This window comes from Podarcis cretensis, assembly GCF_951804945.1.
Source record: "Podarcis cretensis genome assembly, chromosome: 4".
Taxonomy (NCBI): Eukaryota; Metazoa; Chordata; class Lepidosauria; order Squamata; family Lacertidae; genus Podarcis; species Podarcis cretensis.
In genome coordinates, this window is record NC_137173.1 from 21,609,718 (window position 1) to 21,629,422 (window position 19,705).

The 19,705-nt window shown below is 41.3% G+C and overlaps 3 pseudogenes across 3 annotated transcripts in view; all 3 read right to left on the bottom strand.

The window, feature by feature from the left end:
- Window positions 1-184: 184 nt before the first annotated feature.
- Window positions 185-3,292, bottom strand: LOC307215419 (disintegrin and metalloproteinase domain-containing protein 20 pseudogene; annotated as a pseudogene). Its single transcript has one exon. The product of its transcript is annotated as a disintegrin and metalloproteinase domain-containing protein 20 pseudogene (transcript).
- Window positions 3,293-7,458: 4,166 nt separating this feature from the next.
- The window catches only part of LOC307214746 (disintegrin and metalloproteinase domain-containing protein 20 pseudogene), a 39,675-nt pseudogene continuing 27,428 nt past the window's right edge, over window positions 7,459-19,705 (bottom strand). Inside the window, exon 2 of the transcript XR_013843991.1 lies at window positions 7,459-7,739. The product of XR_013843991.1 is annotated as a disintegrin and metalloproteinase domain-containing protein 20 pseudogene (transcript). The remainder of the gene's footprint in view (window positions 7,740-19,705) is intronic.
- On the bottom strand, window positions 7,871-10,373 carry LOC307214739 (disintegrin and metalloproteinase domain-containing protein 20 pseudogene; annotated as a pseudogene). Its single transcript has one exon. The product of its transcript is annotated as a disintegrin and metalloproteinase domain-containing protein 20 pseudogene (transcript).

The following is a 19,705-nucleotide window of genomic DNA, read 5'->3' on the forward strand; positions in this document are numbered from 1 at the left end:
TAGTTGCTTATGTTCTGTGTCATGTACTTCAATATTTTTTGTAGGTTTTTTTTTAAAAAAATTCATTACTATTAAGGAATTTTCCTTTGTAATTTTGTTTGTCTATATTTATATGTACCTGTTTAAAGCAAAATAAAAGTTAAAAAAAGAAAAAAAGCTTTAATGAAAAGATTGCACCCTCAAATATGTTACATAACATTCACCATTATTTCCATCATAGCTTTTTGAAATATTATGTGTTAGTGGTTTTATAATATTTTTAATATATTTTCTCATTTCAACACTAACATTTCTGCCAGCACAGTTATAGGTATAATGTTTGCAATGGCTTTCTAGACAGATGTGAATCCACTCCACAAACGTACAAATATTGCATTTCAATGGCTTTAGAAGATTGGGTTGTGATTCTATTCCTGTACACCCTAGGTTACTTTGGGAGAGGATCAGAGATATCCAAAATACCAGCACTACATCCATGCATTTCTTTAGCATGGTATCCTCCTATATGATAATATTCCATTCCACTGGACAGATTTCTCCCATTTGACATAGGGTAGGACTTATGTCTTGAACAACAAAGAGACTCTCAACATACTGTGAAAGTATTGCCAAAGATTTTCATATGTGAATATTTCCCTTTCAGATGAACTGAACCAATGCTTACAGAGTCAAATGTATGTTATATAATAGTGCTCATTATACCCATCATACCCTTTTAAAACTTCCTGCATTGTTCACTTTGATCTAGAATGGTTTTAGTTCCTCTGTTCATTATGATGGAGAGATTCTTGAACTCTTTCTTCTAACCTTGTTGCTTAGCACAAACCTGTAATACACACCCATGCCAACAGCAGCAGTCACCGTGGAAAGGACCAACACACTTCCTACAATACTACCTACAATGACACCATTCCAGTTTTTTGCAATTGGCCCACTGTCAATGCTGCCTCCATATCCTTTCTTTCGACAGTCAGGAGGGGCCCAACCATAAGAACAATGGCAGTGTTTGTGGTTGTTGCATATTCCCCTATTATGGCAATTTGTGGCATTACAATCATACTGCAAGAGGGACACGTTCTTGCATTCCCTATTCATACACATCATGCCAGTGCCACAAGGTGTACCGTCTTCCACTGCTCCAAGATCAGCTACCTCCATTCCACTGTGGTAATCTGTAGCCCAGCAGTTACTTTTGCCAATAGTGGTTTGAATGATGGTTTGGTGTTCCTCCAAGGTAGGTAACCCATAAATATTACTACACTGCATTCGGCCACATAGAATATTTTCAGCATTGCATTTCTTAAAAATACCATGTTTTAGGCCACAGTTGCCAAAGCGATCACCTCGAGCATTCAGTCCTCTGAAACAATCCTCTGAAGCTCGTACGGTTTTCTTGCCAAATACCTTTTTGCACTGCCCATTCGGAGTACTACAATGACCATGATAGCAATAGACTCCATCACCGCAAGGGGCACCATCTTGTACATAAACATCTTCCGGACACTGGTCTGAAGTTCCAGTGCAAAATTCAGGAAGATCACACATACTAATACTCTTTCTGCAAATGGATCCAGGGGGACGGTACTTGCACCTGTCACAGCACAATCCAGAAGAACAATTGGCACACGGACGCAACGTGCAATCTGGCCTGCAACAATAATCCAATCGACACTGTTCAGTTGTACCACAGTCGCATTGCTCTCCTTTTTCCACTACTTTGTTCCCACAGTATTCGAGGTTATACATTTGATCAGGGTCTGGTGGAATCAACAAGCAAGGTGAGTTCCTTCGATTGAAATACTCATAGTAACTGCAGTTGCTAAACTTATCAACATCTGAGTGCCAAGCAGACATAATGCAGGCACGTCGATCACATTTACAGACAAGATCATCATGGTTCATACCAAGATTATGTCCAAATTCATGAGCAAATAGCACAGAAAAATCAAACAAATTGAAATTCTTTGATACTTCAACACCAGTAGCGAATTTTTCACTACAAATTTGTCCTACAAATGCTATTCCAATAGCACCTCTATACGACCTGTATACAATTAAGTGAGCAGCATCATTCTTTAGATGGTTAAGTAGAGTGTTACGTCTCCATATACTGAAAGCATTAAGTGTGGCTCCGATACTTTTATCAACATCTATGAGGTTCTTTTCCGTCCATATCTCCAGTCCTGCTACAGACACGTCAAGAAACAGTGGCTCAAAAAATGAATTTATAACATGGGTGGCCTCAAGAATTTTCAGAGCAATATCAGTTTCATTTTTATTAAACTTAACATATCGTTCATGCTCCACCACAAATGCCACTTCTGCATGTCTCTTGTGTGGCCACCAGAGTCCTGCTGGAGCACTTTTGACAGCCACATGCTCTGCGTCCTGGATCATGGCCTCTTGACGCCTTTGCTCTTCCTCCGTCAACCCACACCTCATGTGCATGGCACCCTCCTCCATTTCCAGCCGATACACCACATGCTGAAAGGTAGCAGATGGCTGGACAGGTTCAATTTGATATGTCTCATTGTTAAGTTGTAACAGGCCCCTGAGTCCCCCTGAGCAAGTGCTGAGAGTGACTGAAGAGAGAGGCTTGTCTTGTATGAAACCACTGTAGAAACAGTCATCCCTGATGTAATGATAGTCAACCTGGAGGTCCCCTTCCTTATTGTACGTGAAGATGGGGAAGTGTTTAGGAACAATGCCCTTCTTCTGCTTGAGATGCACTACCTGGCCCTTCCCCTCAATCTGCAGCAGGTAGCTGACATCCTGGGTTTTCTGTAGTCCATACCTGAAGCTCAGTTTCCTTGGGATGGTCACCTCATAAGAGGCATACCTAAAGCCAAGAGGTGGTGTCTGGCCACCAATCGCACTCAGGACATTCCTCAAGAACATAATGAACAGCCATGCCAGGCTGCCACTCATTTTCCAAGCAAGAGGAAATTATCTCTTGAAGCACCACTTCTGGCATCTCATCCCTGAAAGGGAAGCCCCAAACAGTTGTTACCAGGTTAGTAGATAGATGGGAAGTAGGCTATATGTGAATTAGAAGAGGAGGAAGATATGTTGCCTAGCAACTGCCAGTGTACTCCGTCTGTGGAATGTGGGCGGAGCTTGGAGGATCAAAGATGGAACAGAATGGCAGAGGAAGAGTAGGGAAGAAAACATTCCTAAGAAGTTTCTGCCTGAGAGGGTTGCATGAAGAAAAGCAAAAAAAGAGAGAGTCTTATAGCACCCCTTGGACAAACAAGTTCTATTTCAGCATCAGTCAGTGGACATGAGCTCACTTCATACAACAAGAGATTCATTCTAGATCTTCTGCATACAATATATGGTGTACAGCACTGAACTCTGGATCTTCCCATCCTTAAATAAGTAAAGGAAATGAAAACTCTTAGGGTCATGTGAAATATTTTAGAAAGGGGATCTAGCATTACCAGAGAGCATCTTGTTGTTGTGTAATCGTTTAGTCGTGTCCGACTCTTTGTGAACTCATGGACCAGAGCATGCCAAGCACTCCTGTCTTCCACTGCCTTCCACAGTTTGGTCTAACTCATGCTAGTAGCTTCAATAACACTGTCCAACCATCTTGTCCTCTGTCGTCCCCTTCTCCTTGTGCCCTCAATCTTTCCCAGCATCAGGGTCTTTCCAGGGAATCTTCTCTTCTCATGAGGTGGCCAAAGTATTGGAGCCTCAGCTTCACGATCTGTCCTTCCAGTGAGCACTCAGGGCTGATTTCTTTCAGAATGGATAGGTTTGATTTTTTGGCAGTCCATGGGACTCTCAAGAGTCTCCTCCAGCACCATAATTCAAAAGCATCAATTCTTCAGCGATCAGCCTTCTTTATGGTCCAGCTCTCACTTCCATACATCACTACTGGGAAAACCATAGCTTTAACTATATGGACCTTTGTTGGCAAGGTGATGTCCCTGGTTTATAAGATGCTGTCTAGGTATCTCATTGGTTTTCCCCAAGAAGCAAGTGCCTCTCAATTTCTTTTTTTTTTTTTATTAATTTTTTAGAAAAATTTTCTTTTACAGATTTAAATAACACATTCACATCCACTATAATGCCAAATTCTTTTGGACTTCCCCCCGCTCCCTCCACAATCCTCATAATTTTATATTTATTTCACATTTCCTTTATAATTGTATTGCCAGTTAATAAATCTTTACAACTCTTATCCCTCTCACAATACCCTTTCTCATCACAAAGCCTCTTTAAATCCAACTAGCGTTGTCTGTTCATCACAAATATTTTCCAGATAAATCGTAAACTTTCTCCAGTCCTGTGTGAACTTGTGATCTTTCTGGTATCTAATTTTTCCTGTCAGTTTATCAAGTTCAGCAAAGTCCATCAATTTCCGTCTCCATTCTTCCAATGTTGGTAATTCTTCTTGTTTCCATTTTTGAGCCATTAAAATTCTTGCCGCAGTCACCGCATATTGAAAGAGTTTATAATCACTTCTGTTAATTTCTCTTCCTGTAATTCCTAGCAAGAAAGCTTCTGGTTTCTTCACAAACGTGTATTTAAACATCCTTTTCAACTCATTATATATCATTTCCCAGAAGCCTTTTACTTTCTTACACTCCCACCACATATGATAAAATGTCCCTTCCCTCTCTTTACACTTCCAACATTTGTTACATGTCTTATACATTTTTGCTAATTTTACGGGAGTGATATACCATCGGTATACCATTTTCATAATATTTTCCTTTATCGTCATACATGCAGTGAATTTCATATTTTCCTTCCACACCTTCTCCCAATCTGCTAACTGTATATTATAACCAAAATCCCTGGCCCAGTGTATCATAACTGATTTAACTTCTTCGTCCTTTGTTTGCCATTCCAGTAAGTGCCTCTCAATTTCGTGGCTGCTGTCACCATCTGCAGTGATCATGGAGCCCAAGAAAGTAAAATCTCTCACTGCCTCCATTTCTTCCCCTTCTATTTGCCAGGAGTTGATGGGCCCAGTGACCATGATCTTAGTTTTTTTGATGTTGAGCTTCATACCGTATTTTGCGCTCTCCTCTTTCACCCTCATTAAAAGGTTCTTTAATTCCTCCTCACTTTCTGTCATCAAGGTTGTGTCATCTGAATATCTGAGGTTGTTGATATTTCTTAGTTTTATCAAAAAGTGTATTGGCTTCCCTAAAAATAGTTCATTTTAAGGAAAACCCCAATTTATTTCAAAATTTGCTCTAACTGTTAATTAGAAATATGCTAGAATACTGTTTACTTGGTTTCCCAGTATTAGATTTATAAAATCTTTAATGTGTGAAGTGCATAAAATATTTTGCATTTATATGCACTGGCGTTTTAAATACACAAGTCTTGAACCATTTTTACATGTAATGGGAGTTAAATACAGGGGGATTTGTAAACCCTGTATAAACTCAGAGGGCAAGTAAGGGCTACTTTTGACCTGGGTGAAAGCAGGTTTCCCATAATATTCTCCCTCACAGTTGTGTCTGAATACTTGAATTAGAGATAAGCAAGTTATTCTGAGCTCACTTCAAATTATCCTGAAAATTTTCTGAGACCTTCCCCCAAAATCAGAAGATCTTATTGAAAGATAAAACTAATCAGCACATAGAGCTGGATGTTCAGCTAGTGGAATATTTTCTCCCCAGAGCTACGAAGATCTAAAAAGCAAAGCGCTAATTAGCTACTTATTAGAGACAGCCAGACTGACCATTACATGATTCTAGAAAAAATATGTGTGCCAACAATATGACTCAGGACAGCTGAAGGGATTTATAAATCTCATATCTCCTTTGAAGCCAGATTTTACTACACTGGCTCCCATGACAGTTGCCATGAGCATGGAGTCAATTCTCCTGGTCTTTCCCACGTGGTCAGCACTGCTTGGTGTCAGTTGCTGATGGTGTGAGAAAGACAGGCTTGCAAGATGAGGATATGATAGAGGAGTATGAAACAGTCTCTCTCGGGAGGTGGTGGACTTTCCTTCCTTGGAGGTTTTTAAGCAGAGGTTGGATGACCCTCTGTCATGGATGCTTTAGCTGAGATTCCTGCATTGCAAGGGGTTGGACTAGATGAACCTTGAGTCCCTTCCAACCCATGATTCTATGTAGAAACAAGACTAGAACATGAAGACATTCATAGAAGCTGAAGGATGGAAGATTCAGGACAGACAGAACCATTTACATAGTGCATACTTAAACTATAGAATTTGTTCTCAAAAGTTACATTGACGGTCACCAGCTTTGGTTGCTTTTTAGAGAGTTAGACAAATTCCTAGCACGTAAGGATATTAACATCTACTAGCCACAATAGAAGAAGAAGAAGAGAAGAAGAAGAAGAGTTTCAACTTGTAAGCCACCCTTCACTCCCCTTAAGGAGTCTCAAAGCGGCTAACCATCTCCTTTCCCTTCCTCCGCAACAACAAACACTCTGTGAGTCAGGCTGAGAGACTTCAGAGAAGTGTGATTAGCCCAAGGTCACCCAGCAGCTGCATGTGGAGGAGCGGGGAAGCGAACCTGGTTCACCAGATTATGTGTCCACCGCTCTTAACCACGACACCACACTGGCTCTGTATGATGTCCAGTGTTGGAGCCAGTATGGCTCTGAACAGGGCCATCCCACCTATGGGGCAAGGTGAGGCGACCACCTCAGGTAAGGTTGATTTGATTTCCCCACCTTGTTTGTGATGTAGATCTTCACTCTCCCATTTCTTCCCAGTGGTGTCATGGACAGGGCAGAGGACGAAGAATGGTGGAGACGGCCGCTGCAGGCGTTGACTAGAGAGTTGGAAAGGGCAGGTAGCATAGACCTCCAGGAGTGGTTTGGCACAGAGCATACATGTAATGGAGATGAGGGCAAAAGGGGAGCGCAGGAAGAAGAGAACGTGGACAGGATTCAGCAGAAGGAGGCTGAGCAGCAGTTGAATGAGATCCTGTCACTGGAGAGTACCCCAGAACCCGTAGCTTCCCCCCCCAAAAAAAACCAGGCATTCGTTGAGTATAGTTGAATAGAGAGCTCAGAGGCAACTGTCTCATACCAGTCACAGTCGGATACAACAGAAGAAATTAGATGAACAGGAAAGTAACTGAGAAGGGGGGTGGAACTTCACTCAGGGCAACATTAGGTGCATCTTGAATTCTTCTCTGCAAATTGTATTATAAGCAGAACTGAAAAAGCTTGCTGTTTCTCTATCTCGCAGCCTTCTTGGGAATCGACCACAGCTGCCGTCAGTACCCTGACTTCATTCCCTGCTTGTCCCTGATGTGGCTCTTCACCCATCCCTTCTTCCATGGTGAGAGGGGGGAATTTGTATATTCTGCGTTAAAATACAGAGATGGTCTCAAAATATATGAAAATGTTTCCCCCAAAATGGTTTGTGGATAAACCAAAGATTACCCTGTGTGACACATTTTATCAACAAACTGTTAAAACAAAAAACTTTAATGAAAAAATTGCACCCTCAAATATGTTACAAAACATCCACCATTATTTCCATAATAGCTTTTTGAAATATTATGTGTTAGTGGTTTTATAATATTTTTAATATATTGTCTCATTTCAACATTTACATTTCTGCCAACACAGTTTTTGGTATAACGTTTGCAATGGCTTTCTAGACAGATGTGAATTCACTCCACAAACGTACAAATATTGCATTTCAATGGCCTGAGAGGATTGGGTTGTGATTCTATCCATGTACACCCTAGGTTACTTTGAGAGAAAATCTGAGATATTCAAAATACCAGCTCTGCTTCCATGCATTTCTTTAACATGGTATGCTCCTGTATGATAACATTCCATTCCACTAGACAGATTTCACCCATTTACATAGGATAGAACTTCTGTCTTGAACAACAAAGAGACTCTCAACATACTGTGAAAGTATAACCAAAGATTTTCATATGTGAATATTTCCACTTGAGATGAACTGAACCAATGCTTACAGAGTCAAATATATGTTATATAATAGTGCTCATTATACCCATCATACCCTTTTAAAACTTTCTGCATTGTTCGCTTCTGTGATCTAGAGTGGTTTTCATTCCTCTGTTCATTATGATGGAGAGATTCTTGAACTCTTTCTTCCAACATTGTTGCTTAGCACAAACCTGTAATATACACCCATGCCAACAGCAGCAGTCACCGTGGAAAGGAATAACACACTTCCTACAATACTACCTACAATGACACCATTCCAGTTTTTTGAAATTGGCCCACTGTCAATGCTGCCTCCATATCCTTTCTTTCGACAGTCAGGAGGGGCCCAACCATAAGAACAATGGCAGTGTTTGTGGTTGTTGCATATTCCCCTATTATGGCACTTTGTGGCATTACAATCATACTGCAAGAGGGACACGTTCTTGCATTCCCTATTCATACACATCATGCCAGTGCCACAAGGTGTACCGTCTTCCACTGCTCCAAGATCAGCTACCTCCATTCCACTGTGGTAGTCTGTAGCCCAGCAGTTACTTTTGCCAATGGTGGTTTGAATGATGGTTTGGTGTTCCTCCAAGGTAGGTACACTATGGATATTACTACACTGCATTCGGCCACATAGAATATTTTCAGCATTGCATTTCTTAAAAATACCATGTTCAAGGCCACAGTTGCCAAAGCGATCACCTTGAGCATTCAGTCCTCTGAAACAATCCTCTGAAGCTCGTACAGTTTTCTTGCCAAATATCTTTTCACACTGCCCATTCGGAGTACTACAACGACCATGATAGCAATAGACTCCATCACCGCAAGGGGCACCATCTTGTATATAAACATCTTCCGGACATTGGTCCGAAGTCCCAGTGCAAAACTCAGGCAGGTCACAGACGCCAATACTCTTTCTGCAAATGGATCCAGGGGGACGGTACTTGCACATGGCACAGCACAGTCCAGAAGAACAATTGGCACATGGACGCAACGTGCAATCTGGCCTGCAACACTGATCCGATTGACACTGTGCAGCTGAACCACAGTCACATTGCTCTCCTTTTTCCACTACTTTGTTCCCACAGTATTCGAGGTTATAGATTTGATCAGGGTCTGGTGGAATCAACAAGCAAGGTGAGTCCTTTCGATTGGAATACCTATGGTAACTGCAGTTGCTAAACTTATCAGTCCGTGAGTGCCAAGCGGCCATAATGCAGGCACGTCGATCACATTTACAGTCTGAACTATCATGGGGTATACCAAGATTATGCCCAAATTCATGAGCAAATAGCACAGAAAAATCAAACAAATTGAAATATATTGATACTTCAAGAGCAGTGGCCCAATATTTACTACAAATTTGTCCTACATAAGCTAATCCAATAGTACTTCCATATGACCTGTATACAATTAAGTGAGCAGCATCATTCTTTAGATGGTTAAGTAGAGTGTTACGGCTCCATATACTAAAAGCTTTAAGTGTAGCACGTATTCCACCGTCAACATCTATGAGGTTCTTTTCTGACCATATCTCCAGTCCTGCTATAGACACTTCAACGAAAAATGGCTCAAAAAATGAATTTACCATATGGATCGTCTCAAGAAGTTTCATAGCAATATCAGTTTCATTTTTATTAAACTTAACATATCGTTCATGCTCCACCACAAACGCCACTTCTGCATATCTCTTGTGTGGCCACCAGAGTCCTGCTGGAGCACTTTTGACAGCCACATGCTCTGCGTCCTGGATCATGGCCCCTTGATGCCTTTGCTCTTCCTCCGTCAACCCACACCTCATGTGCATGGCACCCTCCTCCATTTCCAGCCGATACACCACATGCTGAAAGGTAGCAGATGGCTGGACAGGTTCAATTTGATATGTCTCATTGTTAAGTTGTAACAGGCCCCTGAGTCTCCCTGAGCAAGTGCTGAGAGTAGCTGAAGAGAGAGGCTTGTCCTGTATGAAACCACTGTAGAAACAATCATCCCTGATGTAATGATAGTCAACCTGGAGGTCCCCTTCCTTATTGTACGTGAAGATGGGGAAGTGTTTAGGAACAATGCCCTTCTTCTGCTTGAGATGCACCACTTGGCCCTTCCCCTCAAACTGCAGCAGGTAGCTGACATCCTGGGTTTCCTGTAGTCCATACTTGAAGCTCAGTTTCCTTGGGATGGTCACCTCATAAGAGGCATACCTAAAGCCATGGGGTGGTGTCTGGCCACCGGTCTCAATCAGGAGATTCCTCAAGAACATAATGAGCAGCCATGCCAGGCTGCCACTCATTTTCCCAGAACGAGGAAAGAAGCTCTTGAAGCACCACCTCTGGCATTTCATCCTTGAAAGGGAAGCTCCAAACAGTTGTTACCAGGTTAGTAGATAGATAGGAAGGAGGCTATATGTGAATTAGAAGAGGAGGAAGATGTGTTGCCTAGCAACTGCCAGTGTGCTCCATCTGTGGAATGGGGGCGGAGCTTGGAGGATCAAAGAAGAAACAAAATGGCAGAGGAAGAGCAGGGAAGAAAACATTCCTAAGAAGTTTCTGCCTGGGAGGGTTGCAGGAAGAAGAGCAAAAAAATAAAAGACAGAGTCTTATAGCACCCCATGGACTAACATGATTTATTTCGGCATCAGTCAGTGAACATGAGGCCACTTTATACAGGGATGGGTTATAATCCTCAGTTGTCAGGTATGGAACATTAAAAGTACTTTCTGTGACAATTCAACTAGTGTTTAAATGTATGCAAAACATAAAAATAGCTGGTGATAGAACAACCTTCTTTGCATTGCTGAGTTCCTTATCAGCTCTGAGGCAACACCTCCTCTTCACTTGGCCAGGTGAAGCAGCCCAGGTGAGCTAAGTGCTTCTTTCAGTCACAGTTTTCACTCGTCCACCTCCTTCAGAGAAGGGGAGCCAGCAAGGAGTGCTGGCCACCAGCTCAGTCAAAACCACCCAAAAGAATGAATGGCCCCTCTAATCCCTCCCAATCCCCTCAGAATCTTCCTTTTTTGCACACCAAACTGTGGTCTCCCTTAATGGGAGATTCCATGCGCCCCTTTTGACTGGAGATACAACAAGAGATTCATTCTGGATCTTCTGCATACAATATATGGTGTACAGCACTGAACTATGGATGTTCCCATCCTTAAATAAGTAAGGGAAATGAAAACTCTTAGGGTCATGTGAAATATTTTAGAAAGGGGATCTAGCATTACCAGAAAGCATCTTGTTGTTGTGTAGTCGTTTAGTCGTGTCCGACTCTTTGTGAACTCATGGACCAGAGCATGCCAAGCACTCCTGTCTTCCACTGCCTTCCACAGTTTGGTCTAACTCATGCTAGAAGCTTCAATAACACTGTCCAACCATCTTGTCCTCTGTCGTCCCCTTCTCCTTGTGCCCTCAATCTTTCCCAGCATCAGGGTCTTTTCCAGGGCGTCTTCTCTTCTCATGAGGTGGCCAAAGTATTGGAGCCTCAGCTTCAGGATCTGTCCTTCCAGTGAGCACTCAAGGCTGATTTCTTTCAGAATGGATAGGTTTGATTTTTTGGCAGTCCATGGGACTCTCAAGAGTCTCCTCCAGCACCATAATTCAAAAGCATCAATTCTTCGGCGATCAGCCTTCTTTATGGTCCAGTTCTCACTTCCATACATCACTACTGGGAAAACCATAGCTTTAACTATATGGACCTTTGTTGGCAAGGTGATGTCTCTGGTTTATAAGATGCTGTCTAGGTTTCTCATTGTTTTTCACCAAGAAGCAGGCGTCTCTTAATTTCGTGGCTGCTGTCACCATCTGCAGTGATCATGGAGCCCAAGAAAGTAAAATCTCTCACTGCCTCCATTTCTTCCCCTTCTATTTGCCAGGAGGTGATGGGCCCAGTGACCATGATCTTAGTTTTTTTGATGTTGAGCTTCATACCGTATTTTGCGCTCTCCTCTTTCACCCTCATTAAAAGGTTCTTTAATTCCTCCTCACTTTCTGCCATCAAGGTTGTGTCATCTGAATATCTGAGGTTGTTGATATTTCTTAGTTTTATCAAAAAGTGTATTGGCTTCCCTAAATATATTTCATTTTGAGAAATACCCCAATTTATTTCAAAATCTGCTCTAACTGAGAATTTGAGATAATCGACTTCCGGTCAGCGCCAGCGTTTAATGGCGGTCTTTGCCTCGAGCTCCAAGGCAGGACTGCTCCGCGAGTTCGGGTCTGACCCGCTACGGCGAGCGGGGGACCCCTAAAATCACCGGCGCGGAGCCTGTGAACAAAGGAGATTCGGTGGGCACCTTTTGCCCCCCCCCCGGTACTGTGAAGGAGCCTTTTTAAAGGCTTCGGAGCGGCATCGGGGCAAGCGCAGTGCTGAGAGTCGTCACCCAGCCCGCGGAGTGAAGCCGCGTCGCCATGAACGGAGAGCGCCGATTCCTTCCTGAAACTGAAAATTGACTACAACACCCGTGAGTAAGATTGAGAGACTGACGGGGCACTAAAATTTTGAAATTTGGCTGAAAACGGGAAAGGCATAAACTAAGGAAGTCTGCCTCCCCCGAGCTGCATGATAAACAAAGCAACGAAAAAAGCAAGCTGCATTTGAAAGGAAAATACCTCTTTTTAAGCTGTCAAACCTGACATCAGACTTAGACTTCCCCCCGATAGGCAGGAGAAGGGGGGAAGAGAGTTGGACATTGATAACCTGCGTGAAAATAAACGGAGAAAATAAGATCTTTCACTGCCAAATCCCCCAGGTCGGGCTGCCTAAGCAAGGAATCGGGAAAGTGAACTGTCAGACTAAACTGGATACAAAGTGGGGGTTTGTCTGAAATAAAGTTACTGGACTTTAATGGGAGTAGCCTGCTGAATTTTTGGTTACATTGAAAAACTGAGGATTTACAGTGTGGACTTTGGAACTTGTTGTTTACCGCTTTATGCTTCCTTGTTCCTTTGTTTCTCCTTTCCATTCGGATACAATTGAATGCTCCCTCTAGAGGGTTTTAAGAGAAACTGTTACATCAAAAAAGAAACAGTGGGATTTTCCACTTGCAAGTTCTTTCTGTGAGAACGACCTTGAGGATATGAGTGGCCCAACAGAAGAGATAGTAACTAGACTTAAAGCAAAGCAAACACAGAAGAAAAGGGGCTCAATATCAGGCACAACACCAGCTGCACAGGAAAAAGCAGCAGCAGCCTCTATGGATCCTATGACACAGGCACTGCTTAAAATAAATCAATCTTTGGAAGCACTGACAAAGTTGTCTACAGAAAATTCCAAAAAATTGACAGAGTTGACAGCAAGATTAGATGTGAATACAGCAAGTGTAACATCTAACACAGATTCTATTAATAGATTAATTCAAGAGAGTTCTGAAACACGAAAGATCGCTGAAAGTGCAAAAAATACTGCAGAGGAGACAAGGGAAAAGTTTGGGCCGATTATAAAAAAAGTGAATGAACATGATGCAACCTTGTCTTTACTGGAACTCCAGAGGAAGGAGAAAAACTTGAAATTAAGACTGGTTCCTGAAAGTGATATGGTCTACCAAAAATCTCAGAACAAAGTAAAATGATCCTGAATGAGAAAATAACAGAACAAGAAATAGAGGGTGCCATTCAGAATATGCAGTTGGGAAAATCACCAGGACCAGATGGTTTGACGGCTAGATATTATAAAGTGTTGAAGGAATGGCTAATACAACCATTGAAGGAAGTTTGTAATGAAATTATGGAGGGGAAAAAGGCACCTGAATCGTGGAAAGAGGCTTTCATCTCACTTATACCGAAAACAGAGACTGAAAAGAACCAGGTTAGAAACTACCGCCCTATATCTTTACTTAATGTGGATTATAAATTTTTTGCAGACATTTTGGCAAAAAGACTGAAATATATTGATACTTCAAGAGCAGTGGCCCAATATCCCCTTTGCTTTTTATATCAGTCCTGGAGGTTTTGTTAAACATGATTAGAAAGGACCAGTTGGTTAAAGGAGTTCAGGTCGGAGTTAGACACTACAAACTAAGAGCATTCGCAGATGACCTAGTATTGACCCTGCAACAGCCAGACACTAGTACTAAAAGAGTATTAGAATTAATTGAAATATTTGGTCGAGTAGCAGGATTTAAACTGAACAAACAAAAGACGAAAGTGTTGGAAAAAAATTTAACAATGGAGGAAAGAGAGAGATTTCAGAATGAAACAGGTTTGGAAATAATGAAAAAAGTGAAATACCTGGGGATAAACTTAACATCTAAGAATGTGAATTTATTTAAGGATAATTATGAAAAATGTTGGTTAGAAGTAAAGAAAGATCTAGAAATATGGTCAAGGTTGAAACTTTCCTTGTTAGGCCGGATCGCTACTATTAAGATGAATGTATTGCCTAGAATGCTATTTTTATTTCAGACGTTGCAGATTTTGGACAAGATGGATTGTTTCAAGAAGTGGCAGAAAGATATATCAAAATTTGTCTGGCAGGGCAAAAAGCCCAGAAAAAAATTTAAGATCTTAACTGATGCAAAAGATAGAGGGGGGTTTGCCCTGCCGGACTTAAGACTTTATTATGAATCGGCAGCTTTTTGCTGGTTGAAACACTGGCTACTTCTTGAGAACACAGACATTTTGGATCTGGAAGGGTATGATAATAGCTTTGGTTGGCATGCATACTTATGGTATGATAAGGCAAAGGTGTATAAAGGCTTTAAAAACCATATTGTAAGGAAAGCATTGTATAATGTCTGGATTCGATATAAAGATTTGTTGGAAAGTAAAACTCCCAGGTGGGTGTCACCAATGGAAGCTAAGGAAGTGAAAAAGCTTAATATGGACTCTAAATGGCCAAAATATTGGGAAATTTTAGAACATGATGGTTAAAGGGTTAAACTTCAGAGTTACGAGAAATTAAAGCCCAAAGTTCGAGATTGGTTGCACTATCATCAGATAAATGAGACATTCAAACAGGACAGGAAAATAGGATTTCAGAAAGAGAGGTCAAAACTAGAAACAGAATTGTTAGAACCCAATACTAAGAACTTATCAAGAATGTATAATTTGCTGTTGAAATGGAACACACAGGATGAGATGGTGAAATCAGCTATGATTAAATGGGCACAAGATATTGGTCATGATATTATGTTTGCTGACCGGGAACAGTTATGGACTACCGGTATTAAATTTACTGCATGTAATGCTTTAAAAGAAAACATAATGAAAATGATCTACAGGTGGTACATGACCCCAGTCAAGCTTGCAAAAATCTATCATCTGCCCAATAATAAATGTTGGAAATGTAATGAGACTGAAGGTACTTTTTATCACCTTTGGTGGACCTGCCCGAAGATTAAAGCTTTTTGGGAAATGATCTATAATGAAATTAAGAAAGTCCTTAAGTGGACTTTTCCTAAGAAACCAGAGGCTTTTCTCTTGGGCATGGTTGGCCAATTGGTGTTAAAGAAGGATAGGATTTTCTTTATGTATGCTACCACAGCAGCAAGAATTCTACTGGCAAAGTATTGGAAGAGGCAAGAACTACCTACTCTGGAAGAATGGCAAACAAAGGTGATGGATTTTATGGGACTGGCTGAGATGACGGGCAGAATCCGTGACCAGGGGAAGGAGACAGTGGAAGAGGACTGGAAGAAATTTAAAATATACCTTAAAAACTGTTGTAAAATTGAGGAATGCTAAGATGTCAAGGGGTAAGAAACAGAGAATTACAGCTGTAACTAAAAAAGTAAAGGAAATTTAATGAAAGGGAATCAAGATAAATTGACCAAAGGGTTGCTAAAGAACCATAAAACAAGGATGCAGGGATGGGGAGGTATGGGGAAGTCGAAGGAAAGAAGGTGTATGAAAATACAATTATGAAGTTATACTTGTTTAAATGTTTTGTATGTTTTTGTTTTGTGTTTTGTTTCTATTATGTGTTTGAAAAATGAATAAAAATTATTATTATTTTTTTAAAAAGAGAATTTGAGATAATCTAGAATACTCTGCAGAATTCATCATGCGAAAGGCTGGGCTGGATGAATCCCTAGCCGGAATTAAGATTGCCGGAAGAAATATCAACAACCTCAGATATGCAGATGACACAACCTTGATGGCAGAAAGTGAGGAGGAATTAAAGAACCTTTTATTGAGGGTGAAAGAGGAGAGTGCAAAATATGGTCTGAAGCTCAACATCAAAAAAACGAAGATCATGGCTACTGGTCCCATCACCTCCTGGCAAATAGAAGGGGAAGAAATGGAGGCAGTGAGAGATTTTACTTTCTTGGGCTCCATGATCACTGCAGATGGTGACAGCAGCCACGAAATTAAAAGACGCCTGCTTCTTGGGAGAAGGGCAATGACAGGCCTAGACAGCATCTTGAGAAGTAGAGACATCACCTTGCAAACAAAGGTCCGTATAGTTAAAGCTATGGTTTTCCCAGTAGTGATGTATGGAAGTGAGAGCTGGACCATAAAGAAGGCTGATCGCCGAAGAATTGATGCTTTTGAATTATGGTGCTGGAGGAGACTCTTGAGAGTCCCATGGACTGCAAGAAGATCAAACCTCTCCATTCTGAAGGAAATCAGCCCTGAGTGCTCACTGGAAGGACAGATTGTGAAGCTGAGGCTCCAGTACTTTGGCCACCTCATGAGAAGAGAAGACTCCCTGGAGAAGACCCTGATGTTGGGAAAGATGGAGGGCACAAGGAGAAGGGGGCGACAGAGGACGAGATGGTTGGATAGTGTTTTCGAGGTTACCAGCATGAGTCTGACCAAGCTGCGGGAGGCAGTGGAGGACAGGAGTGCCTGGCGTTCTCTGGTCCATGGGGTCATGAAGAGTCGGACACGACTAAACGACTAAACAACAACAACAAAAGAATACTCTTTACTTGGTTTCCCTGTATTAGATTTATAAAATCTTTTTTTTTTTTTTTTGGCTTCCGTCTTTATCTTTTTTTTTTAAATAATATTTATTAAAGATTTTCAAATATAACAGAAAAAGAAAAACATCCAAATTTAAAACCTTATTTTCATTGGCATCTTTCCAGGACTTCCCCTCCCCTCCCCCTCTTGTATTCCAATTCTTTCAAATAGATTCAACAAATTCTTACCCCAAATTTTAAAATTATTATCATTGGCCCAATTTAAAAAAAATATTTTCCCATCCCCTAAAATCGACCTGTTCCCTTCCACGAGTTCCCGTCTTTAATATGCAATACAGATTAAGATAAACAGAAAGATAAAAAAAAGAATAAAATGTAATTTAACACCCTTTGGATTCCAAATTTCCCTCCCCCCTTTCCCGGTTGCGTTCCCAATGTCCATCAATGTCTACTGTCATCCTGGAGCTCCCACATCTAAACCACAGTCCTTCACCAGTCCGCTTTGCCGTCTTTTTATTAGTCTTTGCCATCTTTTGGTCATCTTTGGTTTCACATGTCCAATCTTGGAAGGAGTCTATCTTCCAACTTTGTCCAGTTCTTGTTATTCTTATTGTTCTTGTTGTTCTCTCTCCTCCTCTTCCCCCCCCCCCTGCTCTCCTGCACAAATGTTCTAATTCCAAAAAGCTTCTAATTCCTCTGCAGAGGCTTTGTTATTCAGGAACAAAACATTACGTCAAGTCCCTTCCATTCTTCAATAGATAAATCTATTGTCTCCTTTAGTGTGTAGACCTCTGTAGACAAAATAGTGTTCCATTTCTGCAGTTTCCCAGGCGATAAAAAGTCCTATTCAAATTCGATGCCAACAATACTTGTAGTGTCCCACAGCTCCTCTAGAGGGATTATAGTAACTCAGTTTCCTTCCCGATCACACCCAACAGTCAAAGTAACTTATTATTCCTTGTTTTAAACAATTTATATCCAATTTGTAACAAATGTGACCAGCAAAGTCCTCGTAACAAAGTTCTCTTTTTGTTCTTCCGCTTTGACAGCTCCTTTGACAGCTGTCAAAACCTCTATTTCTCCTCTCCCGGCGCTCTTTCAGATCGCTCCCGGGGTTTCCGGGGGGGGGGTTGCATTTTAATTCACATTCCACATTTCTCCTCCAGCCCAGTCTTATAATTTTCCATTGCGAAGTTAATGACTTTATCAAAAAAAGGTTACACTCGATGTTAGTTGTCAAATCCTTTGCTTTAGCTCCTCTACAACAGGGGGGAGGCTGACTTCCTTTTTGCACCTCCCCCGCTCGCTCCGAATTTAAATAGAATTTTTCCCCTTTTTTAATCCAAGTTCCAATTACTCACGGGTTATTCTTCTAAAGACCAAATTTTCAATGGAAGAAGTCAGCGCTCTCCGTCGAATGGCATTCGGCTTCGCTCGGCAGGGGAAGCGGAGGACTCACAGCACACACACCCCGTCACCCGCTCCGCAGCCTTTAAAAAGGCTCCTTCGCGGGTCGTAGATTTATAAAATCTTTAATCTGTGAGGTGCAAAAAATATTTTGCATTTATATGCACTGGTCTTTTAAATACACAAGTCTTGAGCCATTTTTACGTGTAATGGGAGTTAAATACAGGGGGATTTGTAAACCCTGTATAAACTCAGAGGACAATTAAGGGCTAACTTTTGACCTTGGTGAAAGCTGGTTTCCCATAATATTCTCCCTCACAGTTGTGTCATGTCTGAATACTTGAATTAGAGGTAGGCAAGTTATTCTGAGCTCACTTCAGATTAACTTGAAAATTTTCTGAGACCTTCCCCCAAAATCAGAAGATCTTATTGAAAGATAGAACTAATCAGCACATAGAGCTGGATGTTCAGCTAGTGGAATATTTTCTCCCCAAAGCTACAAAGATCTAAAAAGCAATTCTCTAATTTGCTACTTATTAGAATCAGCCAGACTGACCATTACATAGTTGTGGGGGGTGACAGCCTACTGGTATAACAAAATGTGGAATATTGTGCTAGTGGGGAAACTGGCAAACAAAGTAAGAATAACCAAGGTTGTTGTTGTTGTTTTTAAGGCCAACCTTCTTGATGGAATAGTTTGGTTTTCTTATATACATTACAAGGCAGCAATCATCTTGGACAACAGTATGCCAGGGTGCAAAAGCCTAGAGGATCATGGGTAAGCTGGGCATTGTAGACAACTAAGTGAAATTCAGAGTCGAAGGAAAGCAATGGGCATAATCCTGTCCATAAATTGCAAAAGGTCTACTCTGAGTATGACTCCAGCTCAAGGGTTTTATAAATCTCCTATCTCCATGATTCTATGGAGAAACAAGACTAGAACATGAAGACATTCAGTGATGCTGAAGGATGGAAGATTCAGGACAGCTGAAGGGATTTATGAAGCTCATATCTCCTTTGAAGCCAGATTTTACTTCACTGGCTCCCTTGACAGTTGCCATGAGCATGGAGCCAATTTTCCTGGTCTTTTTCACATGATCAGCACTGCTTGCTGTCAGTTCCTGATGCTGTGAGAAAGACAGGCATGCAAGAGAGGATATGATAGAGGAGTATGAAACAGTCTCCCTCGGGAGGTGGTGGACTTTCCTTCCTTGGAGGTTTTTAAGCAGAGGTTGGATGACCCTCAGTCATGGATGCTTTAGCTGAGATTCCTGCATTGCAAGGGGTTGGACTAGATGAACCTTGAGTCCCTTCCAACCCATGATTCTATGTAGAAACAAGACTAGAACATGAAGACATTCAAAGAAGCTGAAGGATGGAAGATTCAGGACAGACAGAACCATTTACATAGTGCATACTTAAACTATAGAATTTGTTCTCAAAAGTTACAGTGACGGTCAGCAGCTTTGGTTGCTTTTTAGAGAGTTAGACAAATTCCTAGCATGTAAGGATATTAACATTTAC